General features: G+C 44.0%; 1 long non-coding RNA gene across 1 annotated transcript; it reads left to right on the top strand.

Annotated features, from left to right (window-relative positions):
- Positions 1-1,406: 1,406 nt before the first annotated feature.
- LOC124341931 lies at positions 1,407-2,764 on the top strand. Its single transcript, XR_006918671.1, has 2 exons — positions 1,407-1,641; positions 1,723-2,764. It is a non-coding gene; the product is annotated as an uncharacterized LOC124341931 (long non-coding RNA).
- The last annotated feature ends 24,715 nt before the right edge of the window (positions 2,765-27,479 follow it).

Raw genomic sequence — 27,479 nt, 5'->3', positions numbered from 1 at the left:
CAGGGTTTCAATCGGATGAATTTAATCTTTCTTCCCTACTGAAACTTGAAGCTAATTTTTTCGGATTTGTAAAACAATGCTTGGATGAGACTTTTTACGATCTAAGCCTACTTAAGAAAGGAAAAACCCTTCTTCCTTCCTCCATCTCTTAGCCGGAAATCGCTGGAGAAGATGCTGCGTCTAGGACGCCGAATCGGACGACCGAAACTACCGTATGGCTCTCGTCATCCTCCTTTATTACCCACCAAACATCCTTTGACCGAAAATGTCGTCCAAATTCTTCACAAGCAAATGCATCATTCTGGGACAGATTACCTAGCTTTTTGCTAAGCTCCGACAGCACTTCTGCTTTTTCCGAGGGAGAGAAGTAGCCAAGAAAATCCGTCGAATGTGTCCTTCTTGTATTCAAGAGAGAGCAGTTCCAGCAGCACGATGGGAGATCTTCCGGAATCTCGTCTAAATTCCTACTCGCCTCCATTTTCACATGTTGCTGTGGATTACTTCAGGCTCATGGAGACCAGTCCGGGTTGAAGTCAACGATGCTTAAGTGCAGATAGCATCTGCTCGGTTTGCCTATGTTCTGGTTGATCGTGGATCATCAGTCACTCGTCACTGTCCTTGACAAGTACAACCTAGACGTCGTTGAGAACCCGAAGCTCCAGTGATTTAAAGAGCGCCCGTCTCCGTTCGTTTTTACGACCGAACGGTGCAAAGGGCGAGAGCATGCATCAGGGCACAGATCCAGAACTGGGACCATACGAAGAGGCCACCAATCCGGAACCACTGTCTTTCGCTCGTCGGGTTGTCACGTAACAGCTGGCAGTCATGCGACGTCATGGTGCGGAGGAGGAGTCGGACACCGAAAAGAATATAGCGCAGTAACCAGACCCCCTGCTTGACGACTTGTGTGCAGTGGCAGCGACGGATGTGGATTATTCCGCCCTCATTTGTAATTTGTAGTTTTCCTTTTTGAAGATTGGAGAAACTTCACGAAACACTAACAAGAAGTTATGTATTTAACTAAACAGTGATTCCGATTTTGACATGTTGTACTCAGAAACCCTTCAAATATTGCCCATATTGAATTGCTGTTTACTTTCTTCGCGTTCCAAATACGTTGCTACTTTTAAAAAATAAGTTTGAACTTTCTTTTGCCTTTTTTTAAAGGCTGCTCTGACTAGGCTGCTACCCAACGGGCTCAGTCTTGTCCACCAGCCAGTAGTGGTTCAGATTCCTTCAATGGTATAAAATAAAACAATTCAATTCATTCAAGAATGTATCTAAATGTTTAAAAATTTTACAGGAAATATTGAGGAGATGGTAGTCGATGATGTTCCTACAGTGAAATCAATGGCATCTAGAGCTGACTATCAATCATCGCAAACTACATGGTAAAATCGTATGGAAGCATAGGATACAAGGTGGAAGGCTATTATATAAACAAGGGTGCTTTGTTCTCACTGTGCCTTAACCAGGTATTTGTACGGTGTAAAACTTGCAGATACAACCTCTGTTCAAATGGTGACAAAACCATTCATACTAATTAAGTCACTCATCAGCGGAAATGTGAAGATAACAACTTCCTTCATTCGCTTCAACTCACCGAGTTCCTGACAAATGAGGGGAACTTAGAAACTCTGAGTATTATAGTAGTTTTCATTTAGTTGTCATTCTAGTCTATTAATTGTATTAATCATGTATATTTTTCTACTTGTATTTCAGAAGTTCCATTGCCAATGTTGGTTCCCGACAGATGCGAGAATTGCTTTGGGATTGGGTGTATTCAATCAGTAGCTAGCAACACCAGGACCTCTTTAATCAACCATCTTGGTTATGGGATGTGTTTATGAATTATTTTTAGGATGCATAATAATAAAGGATGTGTTAGTTTTTAGGACGTTTCGATTGCTTTTCCACAGTTATTGAATGTACAAAATGCAATGCATCTCGAAGCCCTACTGTAGCCGAGTATGTTCTTTCTGGCTATTGGCCGGGATTGGTTACGAATGAAAACTATTTTTTTAAAGAGCAGTGGCTTCTATTATATTACCACATTCATCACGAGACTAGTGGTTCTTCACAGCAAAAGATTGTCGAAGCTATAGCAGAAATGTCTCGTCATGATGATAGGGTTGGTTTATTGTTATAGTCTTTTAAATGTATCAATAATGTGAACAAATTGTTCTATTTAGATCAAGTTCTGTTTGACAGAGCCCGTAAAGAGTTTGAATTTAACCGTCTCACGGTCAAAAAAACTATTACTTCGATTTTTGGCCGGACGCAAAGTGACGCAAAGCTTGTGGTATTGATCCAGCTCTAGAGGAAGAAGATCTGATTATGGGTACAAGAAAGTGGTGTTCGAAATAACTAAATATAGTTTTCTAATTAAATTTTTTTTGTAGACTAAGAAATGATCTTAATTTTTCTTAATACAAAATTACTTGGACGATCGAAGATTATCCCTGAAGTGACGTAGATAAATCGGGTTTTTATTCGTGGTTAAAACTTGAACTTGTAATGGTGTCAAAGACTCCAATCCTGTTATTTTTTTACCTCCCACAATCATTCTTAACATATATCCTGTGACTAAATAGAAAATATTGAGCAGATAAACATGATTTTTATCTTGAGAGGATTCGCCTAATATGAAGACTATAAATACGAAAAAGCTGTTTTAATTTCCCGTCTAACTATTACAGGAGGAAGATGAGGTCTGCAAACTGAAATTAAATTCAATTGCTAAGTCAAACCGCCCCCCCCCCCCCCCTCCAAAAAAAAAAAAAAAGAGAAGCCGGAGAGCGATATAAAGAAACATTTATATACTAGACTTAAGAAGGGCCGTCTGCCGAGCTTAACCAGAGAGGGAGGGGAAAGCGTTGCCAAATCAAAATTTCTTTTGGGAAAGGATTAGCTCTTCCCCTGCTAGCACAGATATACCCATTGGATATACTATGGATGTCAGCTCCGATCCAGTTGGATATCCCAGTTGGACGTCCTATGGATTTTTACAGGATATACTAATGTCCTCTCACATGGACGTCAAACGTGAACATCCACAGGATGTCCGAAGGGAACGTTCATAGGATGGATGAAATGAACGTCCGTGGGATATTTGAAACTAACGTCCATAGAATGTTTTATTTTGGTCACTCTCTATACTATATATTAGTTCAAACAGGCGTCCATGGGATGTATTTTTTGGGTCGACCCGTAACATCATTCGTATAAATTAGCATAATTACATGATATCAGTTTTAAATTTTAAATGTGTTAATTGAGCACAATACAATTGGGGAGAGCGGGGTAATGTGGGACATGGGGCTATACATGGGACATCACAGTTTTGAGCATGTTCCCGTATTATTTTAAACATAATTTTTTTACCCAACATGGAGCATTGGAAAATGCTTAAATATGGTAAAAAAATTATTTAAAAAGAATTACGGGGATGTTCACCTTCAATTTGTGCTAACACCTTTCTTTTCTTCCCATTACCCTCTAACCTACCTTGAACCACTTTGGGTGGTTTATGACAAAACATTTCTGTTTCGTCATATTCTCCAAACATTTCATGTTTCAGCCCCTGTGGGTAAACACAACTGTTTGGCTACAGCTAAACATTTGTTTGCTATTAGCAAACCCCTCTTATGAGAGAGCATGCATACACTTTAACTGCATAAAATTCAAACGGTCATCCCATAATCGCCCTTCAGAGACATTAAGAAACCAGCTGAGTTTACAGCTGTGACAACATATCATTTAATACATTGAAAGAATGAACACGTCGCCGAGAGACCAGTAAAAAGCAAATAACAAAAGGGAGAGGATCCGGAAACTTTCTCAATGGTTTGTAACTTCTTAAATTAATTAATAAAATAAAGAATGAAAAGAGTGCGAAGAAAATAAAGCCATCATCGGGGTTACATGGTGGATTTGGACTTTCACTTGAGGGGAAGTCAGTTATCACGAATTTTGAAACCCTGAAATTAAAACAACAGTTAAGTTACAAGATTCCTACTAATTTATATTTTTCCCTTACCTTGTGTTTTAGGTTTTTCACAACTGAACTTATTGAATTCTACCTCCACCTCCACGGCCACTTCCAACACGTCCATGTGCGACTCCACCAATGTTTCTACCACCTATTGCAACTAAAGAGTAAGATAAATTTCTAAGCTAAGAACTTCACTTCAATTTCAGTTTTACCTCTGCCAACACGGGCACCAACAGCAGCACCAAAGCCAACGGCAGCAATGACTCCACCACCAGCAGCAATAGCTCGACCATCAGCATCAATGGCCCCACCACCAGCACCACCTCTTACGCGTCGTCCACGATTCCAAGGAATTGAAAAAAAGGTAAGAGTTGAAGGGTTATTACTTGAATAAAAAAAAAACTACAATTAGTGCAGTACCATTGTGTTGAATTAGAGGTGCAGCAATGGCAAGCAACATATTCCTGTTCTCACCCCATCCATGTGTAGAAACCACCGGAATCTGCAAAAACAGCTAGGTTAGTTTTTTTGTTTGATTTTAATTAACATATTTATACAGACATGCATAAAGACCCAGACGTTGTGGATCACCGTGCAATTCAATGCATATTCGTGAATAGTGGACCTATTGAATCAACAAGGAAATAGCTTGTGGAGGGCTTCTTGAACCTCTCTGTGGCACGCCACTTGAGCCATGAATTTTTCGGCTCTAGTAGCTGTCATAAATGCAGTCCTTACTATGACATGTAATTTAAAGCTCCACTGTGTTCTGGGAGTTTGGAGTTGGTGCCTTGAGAGAACCATCCTAGAGATGTCGACAGGTGTCCAGTTGTTGAGTCAGCTGGAAGCCTGATATTGTTGTAATTCAGACAAGGATAAGATAAGTTTGTTTTCATGAAAAAAATAATGAACACAAAATGTAATTACCTGAGTGCACAGCACTCGCATGATAAAGTGTGTTTTAATTTTGTCTTTGTTTATAGGGAGCACAAACAAAGGGGTACAAACACCACGAAACTAGAAAAAGTGGAAATTCTGAAGAATGGAAGGGGGGGGGGGGAAGTGAAGGCAACCAAAATGAACCAACTCGACAAAGAAACCAAACTAGAAAAACGAGCCACAAAAAAAAATTACTTGAGTCGGTCTGTGGTCAGGCAACATCGCCTCATTGAGCACCTTTGAGCATACGAATAATATAATATATTAGTATAATCTAATATATTAGCATATGAAAAATAAAATGAGCACCTCCATGGGCACCTCGATGATGAGCCGTCATCCCTGAGCGCTTCTACAAGCGTTTCCACGAGCACCTCCTCTTCGAAAAACACATGCATAACACATGCAGCACCTGCTTCGAGGTCTAGTTTGGCCATGGAGACCCCTTTCCATTGTTAAAGAGCCTAGCGAGCCTCTCCAGGATGTGTCTCTGCGGGCCCCATCCAAAATATTCTACCACTTTAAACTGAAATCGTAAAAGAAGGTTAACAAGTTTATTTATGGGCTTGGGGGACACAGCACTGCTCCACGAAATACCATTCCGAGTATTTTTATATTTACAAAAAATTAACAAATCAAGCAACAAGTATATGAAAACAAAAATGAAATATTTAAAAAATTAAATGAATACAATTTCAACTTATTAAAACTGGTAAGTGAATTGAAATAATCAATAAAGCATAAGTAATAAAAAGAAGTTAACCCCTAGGTACACAAATTGTACAATACTGTTATGAAATCGGGGGACTCGGACATAGAAAAGAACACAGATAAGTCTCAGTAGCTCGGTCTTTATTTCCTGACAAAACCTAGCAAGTACTATACCGGCCACACTACACCGTGTCTGCCTGTACTCCAACAGCTAGCGAGTCCCTTTACCGGCCACACTACACCGTGTCTGCCTGGACTACATAATCTAGCGAGTCCCTTACCGGCCACACTACTCCGTGTCTGCCAGGACTCGCCCCACCGGCCATACTTGTGGTATTTCGGCTCCAGCACATACACAGAATACTGGCGAGTCCCTTACCGGCCACACTACTCCGTGTCTGCCAAAACTCACCCCCTCGGCCATACTTGTGGTATTCCGGCTCCAGCACATACACAGAATACTGGCCATGTATATGACATTCCAGTTACAGCAATTACACATCTACGATTCAAACAATAAACGACACGAAGACAGACAGACAAAGTAGAATACTCACACACGGCAACACACAAGTTACCCTGGCTATTAGAAAGAGTACCGAGCTGTTGGCGACGTCGTCTTAGTTCAAGATGGTACGCAAGAGTGGCCTCAAATCAATCCAAAGGAACAAAAGAAAGGGACTTCAACTCAACGTCAGAGAGACGTGAAAGACAAAAGGACTCACTCGACGAGCCTATATCGTCGAGTTCCTTGGAACAAGGTAAAACAGATACAAGTAAAATAGGGAAGCAGAAAGGGGTAATTCCGGGACATCCGTCGATGTGTGAACGTCGACAAATTGGCGGCGATCATAACAATACTGTTTCAAATTATTCTTGACAACTGGGAAATTATCTGTACACATCTCATGAACCCATAACACACAACCACTCCCCTTTTTGTCAAACCCTACCATTTCAAGAGAATCTGGTTTCCTTTACAAGGTATAGTCTTGCAGTTCTTCAGCAATAAAAAAACACATCTGCAGTTTCTACCTTCTATCCCCTAGTTCTTGGCCGACAGATAGTGGAAGGAAATGGTTCCATCTCCCCAGCATCACTGCAACTTTGGAAGTGGTTACGGAGTTGCAAGGGTTTGTATAGTAGTGATGCTGGGTCTTCTCCATTCACTAAACTAGCGTAGCGAATTCAATGGAAAAGACTCCACAATTAAAACCATTGCCTTGCTTCTGACAGCCATGAACAACATATGTCATTCTTTCCCTAGGTGTTTTTAGAAAGATGACGTGCAGCTGAGAACGTGTTGACAGACCTTTGCAGCAGGACTGCTCTCATACACAAGGAGGTGTTCCGGCAAGACGAATCCCTTTGCTACCACCAACCAGTGATTGTTGCCACCATAACCTATTTTTAGCCATTTGCTACCTAACGCCTGAGGAAACTCTAGTGAACCACCATAAGGTCCTTACAGATGTGGTTTGTACCGAATTTGTCTTGAAGTATTTTCCTTACAATGGTGTGTTGAGCGCCAGCAGCGAGTGAGTCCTTCACAAATTCCAACGCCTCGTCAGCCATATGCCTTATATAAATGTAAGATTTAATAAGTAAAAAGTAAGAAACCACAAATTAAATCTTGGTTACTTTTTCCTAGCATAGGTTTGATTATGTTCTTCGGAAATGGAATGATTCTTATGTTCCAGTTGCTTTTTCACTATTTCAAACTTCAGCTGAAAAGGGTTAAATCGGAAATGAATCAACTCTTCACAACCACAGAACAGTCGTGGCTTAATTTTGACAGAATGTGGACAACGGTAGGTTACTTCTTTGTAAATGTATTTCTTGTCAATTTTCTTTTCACTTTGAACATTTTTGTTCCAACACTGAATTTACATTGAAGGTTTACTTAGACGTAAGTAAACATTTTTCTCCTCCGCAAACTGTTTCATCAACAACAAGATATCGTCGTAAGTACCAAATAGACTGGAATTCGAGAGTGTACTAAGTATCGAATTCTTAAAACAAATTTGGAACTCTATTAAAAAATATTTCCTTTCGTCTTGCTTTTACATATGGGTACGTAAAACTGTCCCTTTTAATTTATTGTTCAATTTTTTTACACTTCTCTTACCCCTCTCGGACCTTCTTGTTTTGAATCAAATGGTTAGCAGCTCTAATCCTAATCCTCACAACAAGTAGTTAAGAAGGCCGAGCGGCGCTTCCAAAAAAAGAGGAAGAGTTTCAACAAGGCTTTTGGGCTCCAAAGTCGCATGCTATCGAAAGAACACGGAAGTTCTCAATATATTACGGTGATTTCTGGCTGATTGTGTGTGAGTCAATATGAAATAAAAATCAATAAAAGAAACTAAACAATTGAGAGGAATATTATCGTGAATAGAAAAGTGAAAATAAAAAATAAAATTAAAGCCAAAAACAAAAAAAATCGGCAAACTTTAAAGCACACACAGCCAGCCAGAACTTTCACCCACAAACTCTTGGAAAATAATAAATGGGGGGGGGGGGGGGCGTTGACGTTGGATTGCAGTGTCAATCGAGGTTGGGCTAACTCGTTTTAATTCAGTGTTCCATCCGCCATGTCCCAAAGGATGTATCAGAAAAAAATCTTTTATATTTACTCCCCGTAATTGTAAAGCCAACTCACGTTTTTTGGGTTCCTCTTCACTATCGGCATATAGTCACAGTGTGATTCAAACATAAATCAACAAGGGTTAAAGTTATCTTTAACACCCTTATACTCTGAACAACATTACGGATCCACATATCAAGTTGAAATAAGCTATTTTGTTGTAAATTTCCACCGTGGACTTCGTCCAATCTTTTCCGTTTTCTGGTCTGTAGCAAACGTAAAATCTGCATTTTTTTGTAATATTGATATAATTCGAACAACATCAATAATTAAATAATTGCCACGAATTCATGTATATTCAAACTTATGTGCCAGTTCCTCGTTGACAGTAGCTGAATATGGGAAACGCGTTTCAGAATTTATTTTTTTACAGAAAAAGATGTTCCTTTCACTGTCTGTAGAACTTCTTTCCTTCACTTCTTCGTACACCTTTTCTCTTTTTTGTGTTGTTTTCCTTCTGAAAGTCGGCGTCAGAAAACAGTCAAATGACGACGAAGACGACGACGACGATAGCATACAAAATAAACATTTCACTCAACTTTAATTTCCATAATTGTTTTTTCGATGCTCATGTTTTTTGCCCTGCACTAAATACACGCACGGTTCCTGCAATCAAGAAATTGAGATATCAGTTTTGCCCCAAGGATTTTCACTAAAAATGCTGCTATAGGAGAGGTTTTAGTTCGAATTAGAGTAAGTCACTATGGTTTTAATGTGCAATGGGCTAGAGTTATTGTTTGTGTCAATCCAGTCCTCTCCTCTATCCGTCAACGGCAATTCTGCTTCGATGGAATCCGATGGAAGCACACACGTTTCCGCTGCAACCAACACAAGCCATCCGAAAACGTCGCTGAGTGGTGGTCTCATATCGGCTGCCCCGCTGATAATGATGGCTCCTTGTTCCCCTCAACTACCCTAGCCTTCCCCAAGACTTGACGGAATCGTTTCAGGATTCCAGGGCAGCAGCACGCCGACTTCCGGTAACAGCCCCATTCCCATCGGAGCTTTGCAGATGTTCAACCAATCATAGCGTAGCCTGGCAATGCTAGACAGGGCCGGATCAAGGCAACCTCTGTGCCTATCTGAAGTCGAGCCGTCTCTAGTCCTGAGCGAAACGCCCAGCTCCCAGGCTTTGCCCCTTGCCTTCCATTTGTCGCTGTTGTTGACGCCTCGCAACATCAGTCCGGCCGGCAGTGACTCGATGGCCAGCGGCGGTGGTATGGATGGCAGCAGCAGCAGCAACAAGAACAACAACAACAACAATCATAATCATAATCACAACAGCGGCTCAATCCGAAGCGGAGCAGCTGCTGCTCTAGTCCAAACTTACTCGCATCAATGTCAATTTCAGCACAGCAGCCATTACCCCTCTCTATTGGAATAAATTGACTTTATCAAATACGTACACCTGCTTACTTCACTTTATTTAACACAGAGAGCAGTTCCAGAGTGATTGACAGGTTTCTTATAGACGTAACAAGATAACACGGGGTACATGTCAATGTGCGAGGTGTGAAGCCTCTTCCGACTGTTCGAGATTGTATCTTCTCCAACACACCCACTTAATCTCAAACACAAATAAATAGCATGCACCCACTCAAACATGAAATTAGACAAAGAGCACATCCCAATACTAAGTTTGAATTTTGACAATTTCTGGTAATCGACGTTCTTCGTTAGGGCGTCTGCCAACTGGTTCTCAACAACTTCTTTAGTGGTTATGCAGGCTGCAACATACTCCGACTCAGCGGTGGATAGGGAGACACATTTTTGGTTTTGACTACTCCATGCCACGGGACCACCTTTAAGGATGAAGATATTCCCAGTTGTTGAAGTGCCGTCATCTGTATCACCACCCCAATCGGCATCTGAAAAGGCTTTCAATAAATGATTTTCGCCTTCTTCATAATAAGGAATTCCGACGGAAGATGTGTGTTTCAGGTACGCGAAAATGCGCTTAACAGCATTCCAATGAGTTCTAGTTGGCTTGCTGGAAAATTTGGCTACCTGTCCAACTGCATAGGATATATCAGGCCGAGAACAAATTGCAGCAAACATTAAGGATCCAACAGCCTCTTGGTAAGGATAATCTTCTACTCCCAGTCTGGCGAGAATTTTCTTCACGTAGGACTGTTGAGACACGTGAATTAGCTTCTTATGTCGATCCCGGGAAATTTCTAGGCCAACAAAATAGTCGACAGGTCCAGAAGTGATCTCAAACTGATCTGACAAATATTTCACTATTTCGTCCAATTTTGTTTGATGACTGCTGCAAAGCAGTATGGTAGTGTGATTCTCGTCCTTTTGGAAGTAAACACAGGACAACAACAACAAACACACTGCTGCTAATCCCACATAGATTCCTGTTAAAGACTCGTCGGCCGATCGCACAGGAGGCCGTCTTGAACGTGGTCCAAGAATCGATGCAGTTTTTGGAACAGTTGATAATGGCAAGTCATCCGGAATGTGCGGCGTTACTTCAACAGACGAACACAAATAAGCTCCAATAGTGACTGAATCTTGATCAATGCATGGAATATGGGAAAAATCTTCAGCAGGATAATCTTCAACAGGCGAACACAAATCTGGATCTTGAGCAATGCATGGAATATGGGAAGAGTCTTCAGTAGGATAATCTTCAACAGACGAACACAAATCAATCCCATCTCCATTTTGGCTTCCATCATCTGTAGAGTTGGGAGAAACTGGAATGACCTCGTTAAAAATAACATTTCTGCCACGCTCTTCTAACATTTCAAGACGATGATGCCAAGTGATTATTGGTGCAGCTGTTGTTTTTGAAAGAAGAGACGTGGAGAATGGTGGTTGATCAAAAGGTTCACCACGGTTGACAGGTTCAAAATCAAGAAGATAGAGATTTGTCCCTTTACTTGTGCCTGTCGCCACAACAGATGAGTGATGAGTGATGCTGACTCCTTCGTCGTCGAATAAGATCTTGGCTCCTCTTCTTGCTGCTGCCCGAATAGAGAATAAATTTGCTCCAAGCTTTGGAACAAATAAGACATCGTGTATGGTGTTGTTTTTCCATTCGCCATTAACTTTGGACTTGATACAGATATTTCCTCTTCCTGTTGCCTGGAGTGGACTGTTGTCAGATCCAATCCCCTTCACAGGATAACTTCCATTGACAACGGTGTTGAAAGTTGAAAACATCCATCGTTGATCTGACATGTGTTGAGAAGCCCCTGAGTCGGCAAACCAGCTTTTCGGATCTCTGCAAGTACTTGTAAGATATGACGTTATATGTGAAGAGAAACCGTAATTTAATGGCCACTCAGTATGCTGTTGACTCAAAGCTGCATCTGCATTCTTGAGTGAGCGAGTAGGCCTACCATGTTTGACCCAACAGCGTTCTTCAATATGGCCAGTTTTTCCATTTGGATCACAAAAGTAGCAGATTCTTTGGTCAATCTTCTTGCTTGATTGTGCATCTTTGGGTCTAACTTGATTAGATCTTCTTGAAAAGAATGCTTTATCCTCTGCAGACTCCTCACTCTCGTGCATCTTGTTCAGACTTTCTTCTTTCAGAAGCCTAGTGGTAAGAAGTGGGAGTTTCTTCTTCGCCTCGTCAACATTTTCTCATGCCGAAACGACTGATCTGAAGCTTGGTGGTAGAGTGCACAGCACTTTGGTGATGATCTGATTCTCTGACTGAATTTCACCTAGATCACCTAGCTGGTTAGCCAGAGTTTCAATTTCAGTTATATGTGACATCACATCATGGCCTTGTTGAAAGGAATAATTGTAGAAACGTTGCTGTAAGAAATACTTATTTTCTGAAGCTGCTTGCTCGTACTGTGCTGCTAGGCGATCCCACATCTCCTTAGAAGACTTGCAATTAATGAGTGATCGTTGAAAGTTTTCTTCAATGGTAGCTACAATGCAACAGCTCGCAGAGTTGTCTTTCTTCATCCACAAGGTAATTTCTGCATTGTTAGTAACTGTAGGTGGACTTGCTGCTGACATTGTTGGTGTGGGCTTGACTTGCGTTCCCAACACAACATCCACTAAATCATACTGTCTTAAGACTAGTAGTACTTGAAATTTCCAAAAAGGAAAGTTGTTGCCGTTAAACTTAGTAACGTGACTGGCATCTCTTGTTGAAAAAGTATTGGTAGACATGATTAGTTTTTAGCATACAGAAAAACAGACACAGCAATAAACCATAACCAACCAGCACTAGGCTAGGACCAAAAAGAATTGTTTATGGACTGTCAAATATGCGAACAACTAACATAGGTTACATAAACTATACCAGGTTGGTGACGTACAAAGATGATAATTTTGTGATGCCAAACTGGGCCCATAACCTATTGGAATAAATTGACTTTATCAAATACGTACACCTGCTTACTTCACTTTATTTAACACAGAGAGCAGTTCCAGAGTGATTGACAGGTTTCTTATAGACATAACAAGATAACACGGGGTACATGTCAATGTGCGAGGTGTGAAGCCTCTTCCGACTGTTCGAGATTGTATCTTCTCCAACACTCTCATCCCATCCCCCGCGTCACCACTCACTCCAGGGAAAGCCTTTAGCTTGGTGTGGCTCCCACGTTCTCTTATAAGAGGAAGTGGGCCCACAGCAAACGAATCTTGGCCTCAAGCAACACGAACCTTGGTCTACGCTTACACGAACCTTGGTCTACGCTTACACGAACCTTGGCCTACCCTTACACGAACATTGGTTTCGTTTATAAAATAACTAAAAGCGGATGAATAAAAATTTATCTTTTAAATTTATACGATTGTAAATAATTGATTTTTGTACGTTTGCAGGTTTCAACTGAAAACTTGACCGGTTTTCAAATCTCTTCAGTATACGTTAGCTAGAACCAAAAATGCCGTAGAGGATGGATTAAGTACATTACTTAGCAAGTTTACCAACACACAACGTGCTGGAAATACCCAACAGCGACAAATTATGTTGGTGGTTTATATGAAAAATGGCAACGTCGTCTTTTTCCGGAACGAGAAACGCTGAAACGTAAACATCATATCGTGTAACATCATAGTGACTCAAGACCACAAATGAAAAATTGCGACACTAGGCCCAACAAAAAATTTTCTTTGACGACAAATGACCAATGACTCAATTGACTCAAGCGACAGAAGAACAAAAACCTAGACGTCATAAGACCAAAGCGTCTTTGGTATTTAGCGACACAATACCAAAAGACTTGGCAACGCTCAGCAGACGAATTGTGGGAATTAATTCACACAAACAACTCAGCGTCACCAATTGAATATTCATATTTCGTACTAGTATTGTTATTTGTGGTCAATTGCGATTAAAATACCAACGATTATTATTGCTAAGGAAGAAGAGGCTGACAAATACGCAACAGATAAACGCTTTTTGCTGCAGTCAATAACTCTTCTTGTTTCAAATCGTTTTTTACTTGCTATTCATTTTCCAAGTGGGCTGGAAGCGCTGGATTTTGCAGAGGGAAAGCTAATTAAAATTCCTGTCTGCAGAAAGGGTACATGCTTGCCCGGAGGCGAAATCCCATCCCTACTCTCTACTAAGATAATTCCTCTACGCACTCCCCGAAAAAGCGATGCTCACAGGAATTGATCGCCCCGTCGGCTGGGCGTTCCAGATATATGCCACATACGTCGAACGGCCCCATTCTGTGCTGGGGGAGCGGAGCGGCATTGGGGTGAAAGAAAAAACGGACGAGCTCTTCCGGTACTTCTGCGTGAGGCAAGTTCTCCCATAACATAAGCTCACCGTTTGCCGGTTATGGGGCAATCTCGGGGGCAATCTCTCTTGGAGGTTGATTGGCGGGAGGGATTACACGCACTATTCTGTCACCCTCCATTCTTGCAATAAGATCGACGTTTCTACGGCGAATGTTTTGGATACGAGGTGGAGCATTTTCCTCGTGAGGTGGAGCGATTATGCCTGGAACTTCAGGGATCTCCAAGGGACCAATGTTATCAACCCGAAGTAGAACTTCAAAAGCGATCCGGTCATTTCCCCCAGCCCCAGGATCTCCGGCGACCTAAAAGTAAAGAAAATCGATTAGACTATTGTTTTAATTTAAGGACAGGCAATCAACGGGCATTAGTGAAAATTCTTACCATTGCCTCCTCCGCATGATTATTCAACTAAACAGCCAACAACAAAAGCATTTTGATGAGGTAAATTAACAATTTTTTTATCAGTCTATTGTAAAAAAAACTTTTCGAGTTTAATAGCAGTCATTCCAAAATTATACTGTAGATTGTTCAATTCTACTTGTCCAAAACATTCTATCTTTTTGATGATACTACGTTAATCAACTCCTGCGAGAGAATTGTAACGTTTATGCATTTTGGATTTTATGTTAAGGATTGGTGCATGATGATTTTTATAGTTACAACTTTCCCAAGCTTAACACCAAGTTTTCAATGTCAACAGCCTCGAGCTATTTCATTACGACGTTTTTCCCACGCATACCCACCCTCAGATTTTTTCCACTACTCTTACAATTTGCCCAATGCTACTCCAAACAAGCTATATAGCTTCAATGTTTTAATATTCCCCTTTTTTAAGACAGGAAGTTAACTGGTGATTTTTTCGTCACACAACGCTCAGCCATCGATTCGCCACCGTGGATAGAGGCCACACAAAAGTGTTTCTCTTGGCTTCGAATTTTTCTACTTACCATCGCTGTAGTCATCCCGTTCATAGCTGCCTCCACCCACCCGGAAATTTGGATTACTTTTTTATTATTATTCTAAACCCGTTAGTTTTTCTTTACATTATTTAGTGCCGGACTAGCTGGGCACAGGGGTTGGGCTCATTACTAGTGACTAACACTGTTAATTAAGTGTAAGGACACTGTGTGTACACCTCCTGTGTGTACAGTGAGCACAGGTATTGGGACCACCACAGTGTCGTCGTAGGTGGTTTCCGACCTGGTCTATTTAGTAATATTCTATAAGTAATAAGTTTTTTTTACAAACGGCTAAGTTTTTGTAGAATGAAATGTGTGCGGAATGAATAATGCTTGTTTTCTTTTTTTATATTATTTAATCCGCACTCTATTTACAATTGATTGTTTGTACTCCGACGCGTCAGCATCAGCAGATTTTTTTGGGGAGATTTTATTTGTCTTGAGCGTTAACGACATGTTTCCGCCAAGCGTTATTGCCCAAGCCATAACCCCAACCCTTTTCGCGGGTTTCAATCTTTTATGGATGTTTTCTTTGATTCTTTTGATTGTTGATAAACAATAAAGTATAGTGATTGCATGGCTTCATCTCGTTTTTAATCCGAAAGAATTCATCCATCGGCTACTTTAGTTTTTGGTTTCGTGATACGCCATAGACAGAAACGCCCTGTAAGTTTTTACATTCTTCGTTTTAATCTGAAAATTGTTTATTTTAATGACAATGAGATTTTCTTTTTAAAATACATTTTCTAAAGCGACTGGCGTTTTTTGATTATTTTTCCTTATGCGATGGACGTTTCCCTATACTCGACAGTCACCTTTTTTGTTATTTAATTGAAATAACGTGAATTTGTCTTCCCCTCCACCCCAACCAACCAGAGTAGTAGTCTGTTGAATATTTTTCAGAATCCGACAACATTTTGTTAGTCACTGACAGATATTGTAACGCTGTAGTTGCATCCAGCCTCAAGTAACCAACCGGACGACGCGGAGTTTGACCGGTCTACCGGACGTCTCCTGTAGCCATCCGGCCCCGAATAGCGGCTCAGATAATCCCGGTCGGAGCTCATATAGTTCCGACCATTCTAAGATAAAAGGGGGCCCCCACTTAGCAGTCGGGGCCAGAGATTCATTGTCTTTTCGCACATACACTTGTACGTCTTGCATACTCTTGTACGTCAATACACTCTGACATTCAGCCTGATAGTCCAGCCTCGTTACATGGTGGAGATTTAAGGTACGACCAAGCAAAAAGTAAACAGTAAGAATTTACGACGACAGAACAGCATAGGAGACGAGAGGCCAGAAGGTGAATGAGCGAGCAGACGAGGAGGACGAGCAAACGCGTGCAAGGTATCGCAGCGTCTCCCCCTTTAGAGCCGAGCAAGAAAACCCGCGACAACAAGAGGAAGGACAATCAGGCCGCAGAACAAGCCCCAACCGAAGAACAGAGAACAGCCGAACGACCAGGAGAAGGTGCAGAGGCAGCCGGGAGCCCTCCACAAGCAGGAGCAAGCTCAACACAGACCAGCCCCAGGAAGAAGTGCGGCTACAACCAAAGAGAAGCCGACCAGACGAAGAACCGGAGAGAGACGAGAGACGGGACCATCCACACAGGCCGCGATAGCGGGTTCGTGGACAGGAGCCAGCTCGAAAACTCAGCGCAGGAACCAGCACAACCAACGAACACACAACAGGCGCGAGCAAACAGAGCACCAACGATCGAAGAAGACAACAGCTCTACCCAAGGCTCAACACAATCCCTAACGTGGGACAACGACGACCTCCAAAGACGAACACAAGGAAGAACGAGACCACAAGACACACGCAACAGCCAGCCCACGGACGAAGAGGAAGACGGAACCACAAACCGAACAGGAGAGCTGTAAGGAACCCACAGCAGACGCGAGGAAACAGACCCACCAGCAGAAGACGACGACGACGTATTCGAACAAGAAGAACTTTTCTCACCAGTGAGAAACGACGAAAACCCGATAGAAGAAGACGAAGAAGACCTGTTTACACCAGTGCGACTCTGGAACCAACGCTCAGACCAACTCAACCCAGAAAGAACAGAGACAAACATTAGCTACAATCAACTGACAGAAGTAACATCAGAATCAGAGACCGAGAACGAAGACCCCACAGCCAGACTACTTACTAGTTCCAACAACAGCACCACACCACCAAACACGACAACAACCCAGCAAAGCCCAACCCACCCGACACCAACACGGCCCATCAGACCAACCACCCCCACGACCCAGACGAACAGGAGCCAAACACCACAGACGAACCAACCAACGACAAACAGGCCAAACATCACCCCAACACAACAAAACAGGAACCCAACACCCCCCCAAAGACGACAAGCGACAAACATGGCGGCCGGGCTGCTGAAGTTCAAAGCACCACCAACGTTCTCGGGGAAGACAGGAGAAGATCCAGCGGATTGGATCGACCGCTACGACGTAATAGCAGACTACAACAGGTGGTCGGACGACGACAAGAGGCTGAATTTCGGGATCTACATGGAAGGACCCGCACGACAGTGGTACCAGTGCCTCACACCACCAACCCAATGGGCAGACACAGCCGCAGTAGCAGCAGCCCAGGGCGTAGCCGGAACTCCCGCGGTCGTCGGGATGCGATCGGTGTTCACCAAGGAGTTCCTACAGGACAGCTACGCAGGATACCAAGAAAACAAACTCCGGAACAGAAAACAAGGAGCAAACGAACCAGCAGCAGAATATTATTACGAGGTGATGAACCTCTGCCGACTCATGGACACGAACATGACGGAAGCAGCCAAAATACATCATCTGTACCAAGGGCTGAAGCGCACACTCGTAGAGAAGATATGGGTTCTCCAACCGAAGACCTGTGCAGAGTTCCTGGCCACCATAAGACGCCACACAGAAGCCACAGACATAGCCCAAAACCAAGGGTGGGCCGTCCACACCCTAGCGACGGACAAGGAGGAAGCTCGAGTAGCAGCCATCGGCAGAGAACAACAACCAAACAAAGCGGAGGAAGAACCGTCGCTAAAACAACTCCTCGAAGTAGTCCAGCAACTTCAAGGGGAGATCATAGCGATGAAAAAACGACCACCCAGAAGAGACAGACCGGACAACAAAAGCCCACAATACAACACACAGAGCAACCAAACAACAACCCCACAGAGGACAGCCGACGGGAGACCAATCTGCTTTTACTGCAAGGAGGACGGCCACATAAAAAGATACTGCCCCAAAAAGAAGACAGACGACGAGACACAGAGCAACACACAACGGAACACAACAGTAGCCCTAATGAGCACCTCCAACGACGAAGACGACAAAGAAATACCACTACTGAAGATCGATGTCGCCCAGCTATTAGTAGAGAACGTAACCATCGGGAAGGACGGAGCCGAGAAGGAGATAGAAGCAGTGATTGACACCGGAGCAGCCGTATCAATCGTATCACCCAGAATAGCAGCGGATTTAGCACTAGAACTGAAGACGTGGGGAGGACCATCCATCGTCATGGTCAACGGACAACGGACACCCCCACTAGGAAGAGTCGAACTATCACTAACGATCGGAACGAGATCAATCAAAGCAGACTTGCTCGTACTGGAGATGAGAGGGATCGACGTCTTACTAGGCAACGACGTACTCCGCCGATTCAAGACATTAGAAATCGAGTACGGGACGGGCAAGCCCAAGATGAGATTCGGAGAACTGCCAGTCAGCCTAGTCCTAGAAGACCCTCACACCGGACCGACGAACAAGATCATAGCAAGCAAAGGAAGCAGAATCCCAGCGAGATCGATGGCAGCAGTGGAGGTAGTGCAAAATGAAGCAGTACGAGAGTCACCAGACGGAAGACCATGGCTGATCGAACCGACGAGGAGGACCAACCCAGGACTAACACCAGGAAGAGCCCTACTACCAGGTGACCGACCGACAACACTGATCCTAATGATGAACCTAGAAAACAGACCAGCCTTCGTACACAAAGGCATGGTCTTAGGACATCGCACGGAAATTAGGACCGAGGGCACGGAGATCAGCGAAGACGACAGGCCACCAACCCCAAGAGCGTGCATGACCACCACAGAACAAACACCCAAAGACCTCGACTTCAGAGCCAGCATAAACCAAGACCTCACAGAAGAAGAGATAGACGACATCGAACGAGCACTACGAGACAACGTAGACTGTTTTGCCAGAGATGGGGACCAGCTAGGCCGTTGCAACGTAGCAGAACACGAAATCCATCTGATCGAGAACGCCGGACCCATCTACCAAACACCACGACAAACGTCGTGGAAAGAAGAGGAGATACAAAGAGACCTGACGACAGAGATGCTAAAGAAGAAAGTGATCGCGAGAGCGAGCGGGCCTTGGGGCGCAAGGGTACTGCTCTTGCAAAAGAAGGACGGCACATGGAGATTCTGCCTCGACTTCCGCCCCCTGAACGGAATCACCATTTTTAGCGTCTATCCCATGCCCAACATCGACAGGACACTGTCAAGACTACATGGAGCAAAAATATTCTCAGTAATGGACTTAGAAAGTGGATATTGGCAGATACCGATGAGGAAAGAGGACAGAGAGAAAACCGCGTTCGTAACCGCTGACGGCACTTTCCACTTCCTAGTCATGCCCTTCGGCCTCTGCACAGCACAAGCAACATTCCAACGGACCATGGACACGGTACTAGGCGGACTGCGGTGGACAACGTGCCTCGTCTACCTGGACGACATCATCGTATACGCCAGTAACACCGAAGAGCACACCAAGAGATTACGACTCGTCCTAGAGGCCCTCCAGAAAGCCAACCTCAAACTGAAGCTACCAAAGTGCCGTTTCGGGGAGTCAGCGATCACCGCCCTCGGACACCGCATCAACGCGGACGGAATAAGCCCAGACCCAGAAAAGATAGACGCAGTGGCTCGATTCCCCCCACCATCACCTACAGCCAAGAGAGCGGAGAAAGTAAAACTCATCAAGAGCTACTTAGGCCTGTGCTCATACTACAGACGACACATGCCAGGATTCGCAGAAATCGCCAAACCGCTGTTTGATCTAACCAAGGAAAAAACACTGTTCATCTGGACCACAGCACACCAAACAAGTTTTGACATGCTGAAGGCACTTCTGTCAAAGGCGGCCACACTAGCCTACCCAGACCCAAGCGCCGATTTCGAGATCCACCCAGACGCCTGCGGATACGGAGTAGGAGCCGTGCTATTACAGAAGCAGGCAGGTATCGAACGACCCCTGGCATTTGCCAGCCGACTGATGACACCGAGCGAACGGAACTTCTCAATCACCGAAAAGGAATGCCTCGCCCTCGTCTGGGCGGTAAAGAAATTTCGACCATTCATCTGGGGATGCCCAATCAAGATCGTAACTGACCACCACGCTCTCTGCTGGCTCCAATCAAAGGCAGACCTGGCTGGACGACTGGCCAGGTGGGCGATGACCCTATCAGAACACAAATATACGATCACACACAAAAACGGGAAACTACACCAAGACGCGGACGCCCTGTCCAGGTACCCAACAAACGACGAAAACGACCGCCCGCAAACCACAACAGACACCCATTCCGACGCTCCCATATGCCTACTGACCCAGGACAACCGCAATGAACTACAAGAAGGCCAACAGAGAGAATGGGCATACGTATTCGAGAATCAGGAGGCCGGGAGAGAGACGACAAACTACACAATCGAAAACGGACTACTATACAGGATGCAGATCACAGGCGAAGGCGAAGGAGAGATAGAGCTACGGCTCTGCATACCACGGAATTTCAGGACCGAGATACTGCAGGCCTGCCACGACGACACCACAGCCGGGCACCTCGGCGAGAACCGGACCTACGACAAAGTGGCACAACGCTATTTCTGGAATGGAATCTCCAGGGATGTCGAACGATACGTCAAGGCCTGCCCCGACTGCCAGTCAAGGAAGAAGGGACGATACCAAAAACCACCAGGGTTCCTTGAAGTATCGCAAGTCGAAAGACCATGGTCCAGGGTCGGCATGGACATTCTAGGACCTTTTCCGACATCCCAAGCAGGCAACCGCTATATCATAGTAGCAGTCGACTACGTGACAAAATGGGCCGAAGCCACAGCCCTACCACGCGCAGGTGCACAACAGGTGGCAGACTTCTTCCTAAACGAGGTACTCCTCCGCCACGGCGCACCGCGGAAACTAACGACTGACCAGGGCAAATGCTTCACTGCGAAGATGATGCAAAAAGTAATCAGAGCAATGGAGACCAATCACCAGACCACCACAGCATACCACCCACAGGCCAACGGATTGGTGGAGCGGTTAAATCACACACTTGCAGACATGCTATCCATGTACGTCAGCCGAGACCACACCGACTGGGATGTGACATTACCGTTCGTACGGTTCGCGTACAACACCAGTAAACAAGAAAGCACCGGGAAGTCACCTTTTTACCTGATGCACGGACGCCACCCAGTCCTACCGATCGACGCAATCTGTGGAGCAGATCCTGACCCAAAACAACTTGTACGAGTAGAGAGCAGAGGACCAGGGAACTTCGAAACATGGATGCTGGGCAATTTACAAAGAGCGTTTATAGAAGTGGACGCCCGGAACCAGAAAGCCCAAAGACGATATAAACGCCACTACGATGAAACAAGACAAGAAGGAGAGATGTATAACCCTGGACAGAAAGTGTTGGTCTACCGACCCACACGGAAAATTGGATTGGCAGAGAAACTATTACACCGCTGGCACGGACCATACGTGGTCCAACAACAGATAACGCCGCTCAACTACGAGATCCGACTCATCCCCGGGAAAAAGACCGAAATCGTCCACGTAGAGAGAATGAAGAAGTTCACAGATCCCATACGAATGGACCAAAGACTAGAGGAAGCCGACAACAACACAAAGGACACGCTCAGTCTAAGCACAGAACCAGCAAAGAAGAGCGTTCGTTTCGAGCACCACGACACCGAAGACGACAACACAGACCAAGAGGAACCGACCACAACATCCAACACAGAGAGAAACGGGAACCCCAAAGACCCAGTCACAGACAGGCCACCAACGCACGACATCACCCAGACAGAACTGGAGACTGATGGAAAAGGCACCACCCCTGGAACCGGACAACAGACCGAGGAGACCCCAAGACAACAACCAGACGAACAACCAAACGAACAAACCCGACGATACCCACTGAGAATCAGACGAAATAGATTCGCATTAGCTTCAACCCTACTATGCGGATTGCTGACGACGCTGACCATGAAGCCAGAACTCACCCAGGCAACGAGCAACGGAATGGCAAACCACCCCTCCTGGCGGTACCCGGCAATATTACTGGCAACTCTACACCTGCGACCAATAGAGGGAGTCGTGACGACCACAACCATGGCACACTACACCATCTGGTGGTCGACAACACTACTACTTGCGACATTCAGACCACAACCGGTAGAGGGCACACGCGAGGTGAAGCTGTCAAACTACGGCGTCATCTTCCAATCCCTGGGTGAACGGTTCTTTTCCGACTCTGAATGGACAGTCGTCACCGATATTTCGTTTGACCATGGAGACAACATGACAAAAGAATTAAAAAGATGGCTCACAGAGAAAAGTAGATTACCTGCACCACCAGCCATACCCTCGGGCTACAACATCGTAGAGAGGCCATCAGTAAACGAAGGTAACAAACCATTCAAAAGCAACAGTGGTGGCACGCCAAACACAGAGAAAATCCAGTACATGATCGCTGCTCTCGTCCGTGAGAGAGCAGTATACGAGCTGACAAGACTAGAAACAATCGAGAAGGATTACCTTAGCCTAAAAACGTCACTACAAAAGAACAGACAGAAAAGAGGTATGGTCGACGGAGGTGGTAGAATACTGAACTGGTTATTCGGCGTCTCAACAACGGAAGAACTGGACAAAGTTAACAACCAGGTAGAAAAACTCTCAACAGAAACAACAGCAATTGTACACGCCATCGAGACGCACACCACGCTGATAAACGAAACGATATGGGAGTTACAAGCCAGCAAAGAGACAACAGACGCCCTCCAGCGCTCGTGTCTGACACTAGACAAAGATCTCGCGAACACCCAGAGCACCGTTGACAACCTCGCCCGCGAGATGGAGTGGGACTGGAAAACAAGAGACAAAATCGACAAAGCCTTCCGCTCAGTTGACCTTGCAATCGAGTGGCTCCAGCAACTAGTGAGCCGACTCAGCAACGGGCTTACATACGCTGCCATGGATAAATTATCACCTGCACTTTTTCAGCCCACTCAGCTCAGACCGTCATTGCAGACATAAAGAACAACATGCCATCGGGATGGACACTAACACCAGCGATACAAGCAGGGGACATGTGGAGATCATACCAAGAGGCGAAGGTGACGGCTGCCAGCACCACCAACGGAGTCCGTTTATTCATACATATTCCAGTGTTCGAGTACGCGCGAACACTGACACTATATCGCATCGTCAGCATGACCCGAGCCACTCCGAACGGCACCACAGGGCTACAGTACGTTGACCTACCCGCCTATATAGCAGCCTACCCTGACCAACAGATGTTCATCGAGCTGACCCCCGAGATGATCGAGCCGTGCCGCTCTCCCAAGAGCATGATCTGCCCCATCAGCAGAGCTGTCAGCCGGAAGAGCAGCAAAGGGATGTGCAGTGTCGCCATCTTTCTAGCCGATGATCGCCGAGTCCAGGACAGCTGTGACATCATCGTAACGCCATGGAACGGACAGGACGCAGTTTACCTGGGCCACCGACGATGGGGACTGTCCGCCACCAACACGACCCGCCTGACGTTCACTTGTCCAAAAGCCACAGCTGGACCGAAATCATATATTGTGGACACCCCTGCCATATCAGTTTTCCAAGTCCCAATGTCGTGCACAGCCCAGTCAGATGACTGGATATTCCAAGCCAGTTTCAAGAAAGACATACACAGCGGATGGATCACGAGGAACGCACCGCTCCTACCGGAACTAGAACCCCTACAGCCACCTGTCCACGGTGATCCACACGACGACCTCGGTGCTCACCGCCAACTGGCCAGCCAACCTGCAAGGAACACCGCGTCCTCCCAACACACCAGCCACGTTCAAACGAATAACATGTTCCACCAGATGCAAGGGCTGAGTGATCTGGAACACACCCGCATTCATGATCAAGACACGACCTACAGGTCCCGTTATCCCTGGGAGTGGATAGTGGGAGTCATCCTTTTCATCGGCGTCGCCGGGCTTCTGGTGAAATTGACCCACAGCCAGTATACCAGTCAACACCACGTCTTGGCAGTCCAGATGTCCACCTTAGAAGAGCGCATCCAGCAGCATGAAGATGAAGTGTCCGACACACCTCCAGAAAATTTTCGTCCTCAACTTTCGGCGATCTAGCCACTGATAAGCTTTTCATTTGACAGTATACCTGTTCGCAATAGGCGTGCTTCGTCTTCTTCTCCTTTTTCGTAGTAAACATGTAGCCGGATCGAGACGATCCGAAGTAAAAAGAGGGTTGTAACGCTGTAGTTGCATCCAGCCTCAAGTAACCAACCGGACGACGCGGAGTTTGACCGGTCTACCGGACGTCTCCTGTAGCCATCCGGCCCCGAATAGCGGCTCAGATAATCCCGGTCGGAGCTCATATAGTTCCGACCATTCTAAGATAAAAGGGGGCCCCCACTTAGCAGTCGGGGCCAGAGATTCATTGTCTTTTCGCACATACACTTGTACGTCTTGCATACTCTTGTACGTCAATACACTCTGACATTCAGCCTGATAGTCCAGCCTCGTTACAATATTTCTTTGTTGAAAATTAGATAGGAGGATAGAGAACAGTCTCAGGTACCTTTTATATAGGAAACCGAAAGTTAGGAAATTATACTTAGGAATTCTTTGAACATGTTTAAGGTAGATTAGCAAATAATAAGGAGAATTTTTACGGGAGCATTTGTTTTTGCAATCCACGTAAAGAAATGTAAAGTCAAAATTTTCTTTTTATTATTATATTTTGCGCAACGGAAACAGCCGGAATCCTCGAACCGCTTAGATGGTTGATATCCAATGCAGAAGCAGTGTATGGCGTTGTATGGATCCACCCAAAAATACGGGTATTGCTTCCGTTCCTTCGATTCTTTTTGGTAGTTCAGAAATTGGAGGTTCTTACCCAAGCTCAAGTATCCTGGTGATGGATTGTTTCTTCTTGCGTATTCAAGTTTCTCCACTTGATTTTCAGTTCAGTTTTTGGTTAAAGTCTATTTTTAATTTGACTTTACTTTTACTTAATTCCGCACTACGCTCTATAGAAACTGGTGGTTCAACTTTAAAATAAACAATGTGTTATATTATACTCTGTACTTAATAATTTGTACTTTTTTAAGTCTAGTTAAGTAAAGTTAGAATGATACCAATAACTTTATTTTATTAATAAATTTAAGTAAGATAAAATATAGTTAAAAACAAATCATTTTTGCTACGATTTATTGTCGTGCTCAAGTCTTTCTTTATACCCAAAATCCCCTGTTTTCCTCGTTGCGCTCGGGCTCATTCCCGTTAAGTTACTTAACTATATGGTATTAATTAAGTAAAGTAAAAGTAAACTAAAAAGTGGGTTGTTAAAATAGACTTTTACCATCCTTTACAGCATAAGTTGTTGTTCATGCAACATGATGGTTTTCGGAGATGGTTGACTAGTTGGTGGCTGACTATTAGACGACAATGGACGTGTAGACGTATTTGGAGATGCAAGCACCGTGGCAATTGCCCTCCTTTTTTGGAATTGGAGTCGATGGATTCTCAGTTGCAGCTTCAATTATACGCATCTTCTTGAAAAGAGTTTGCTAATTTAAAAAATTGGAAATATTAGCTTCAATTGGTAAAATTTTTAAAATTCAGAATTTCTTACTGACAGTTGAGGATCAAGCAATATCTCGAATTGCTCCAACCCATCAACTACTTCCACAGCCATCATTTTTGCTGCTTGTTGAAAGGCAGGATCGCAAATTTGTATTGCGAGGTGTATGTTATAATGCAATGCCCTTTCGAAATTCCCTGGATGTTTGTTGTGTTCATGTTTAGACAATCCTGAATGACATTGGTAGAAGGCAGTGCAGTACTAGCAGTAGTAGCCATCGTACACTTTGCTTCTTCCAGTAGCTATTAATTTTGTAATATCCTGAATTACCGTCTGTGGTACTGGACGTCGGTATGATGGATTAATTTTATTCACAGAAGCTACAGAAAAATACATTTCAATTAGATTTAGAAACTTAATTTCTTTAATAAATACTTTAACTTACCAATAACGCTTTCCAGTTCAGTCCTTTTTTTAGCAATTTGATTCTCGATGAGTGCTGAACGCTTGGACTTATCAATGGCCGTAGCCAACGAAAGTTTTCTGGAATGCTTCTTGAATTTATCTGAAAATGTCTGTGTTACATAGAAAATTCATGTTATTGTTAGGCAGGATTACAAAAATATCACAAATATTACCTTATAGAGTGTTCTAAATTTTCCCAGCATGGTTCGAGAGTTGAAAAATTGATTCGACATTACTTCAGTTACTTTCGCCGCTGCACCAAGTGGCGTGTAATGCGAAATTAAATTTTTTCTAATCAGTAACAGTTAATCTCTTCCATCAAAGTGCAGCATGTAGACAACAATTTCTTAATCTGAGGTTACAGGACGAAATGGGTTATGAGGCGTGAAAAGGAAAATCTTAAAAATCACAACGGCAGTTGCACAACAAATAATTTTTGTTTAAACTTACAGCACTCACAGCTTCGTTATCCAATCAGTTCCTTTGCTTTATATAGTCTTCGTAAGAAATTTTGATATTATTACTGTCTTTAAATATATCACTGAAAAAAAACTCTTCGTCTTCACTGTCTAACAAATCACTTCTTGGTTTTCTGCGTAAGCCATTCTGATCTGTAGTCTGCACGCAGCAGCTGGCTGTCCTAAATTGAGGAACATAATCGTTTTCCCTGTCATCGCTCCTGTCCACCGTGTTTTATGGTCGTGGAACATTTTTTTTTATTTTGACTTTTTTCGAATGAAATTTTTGTTATTTTAAATAATCAATTATAATATTTTAATTGCGAAACATCTATCATGCTAATAATGCTTTGCTTGAGCGTATTAATACCTAAGCAAAGTTATGTACTTTCCTCTGCCATTTTTTCCCGTCCATGGTCGGGCGCCATTTTTTCGCCAGCCGCTATCGCCTCTCCTCAGCCATCACCCTAACCCTTTTCGCGGGTTTCAAGATTTTAAGGAGGTTTTTTTAAATTAATTTTATTGATTATGAACATTACTGTTCGTAATTGCTGCTTCACATCGTTTTGAATATGAAAAATCTGAAAAAATCCGTCAAACGGCTACTTGGCAGTATTTTGCCTGAGGCTTACTTTTTTCTCCACCATTTTTTCCCATCTAAGGTCGGGCGCAATTTTTTCGCCA

This window comes from Daphnia pulicaria, chromosome 6 (assembly GCF_021234035.1).
Source record: "Daphnia pulicaria isolate SC F1-1A chromosome 6, SC_F0-13Bv2, whole genome shotgun sequence".
Classification (NCBI taxonomy): domain Eukaryota; kingdom Metazoa; phylum Arthropoda; class Branchiopoda; order Diplostraca; family Daphniidae; genus Daphnia; species Daphnia pulicaria.
The sequence above is the reverse complement of the archived record's forward strand: the minus strand, read 5'-3'. Positions and strand labels throughout refer to the sequence as shown.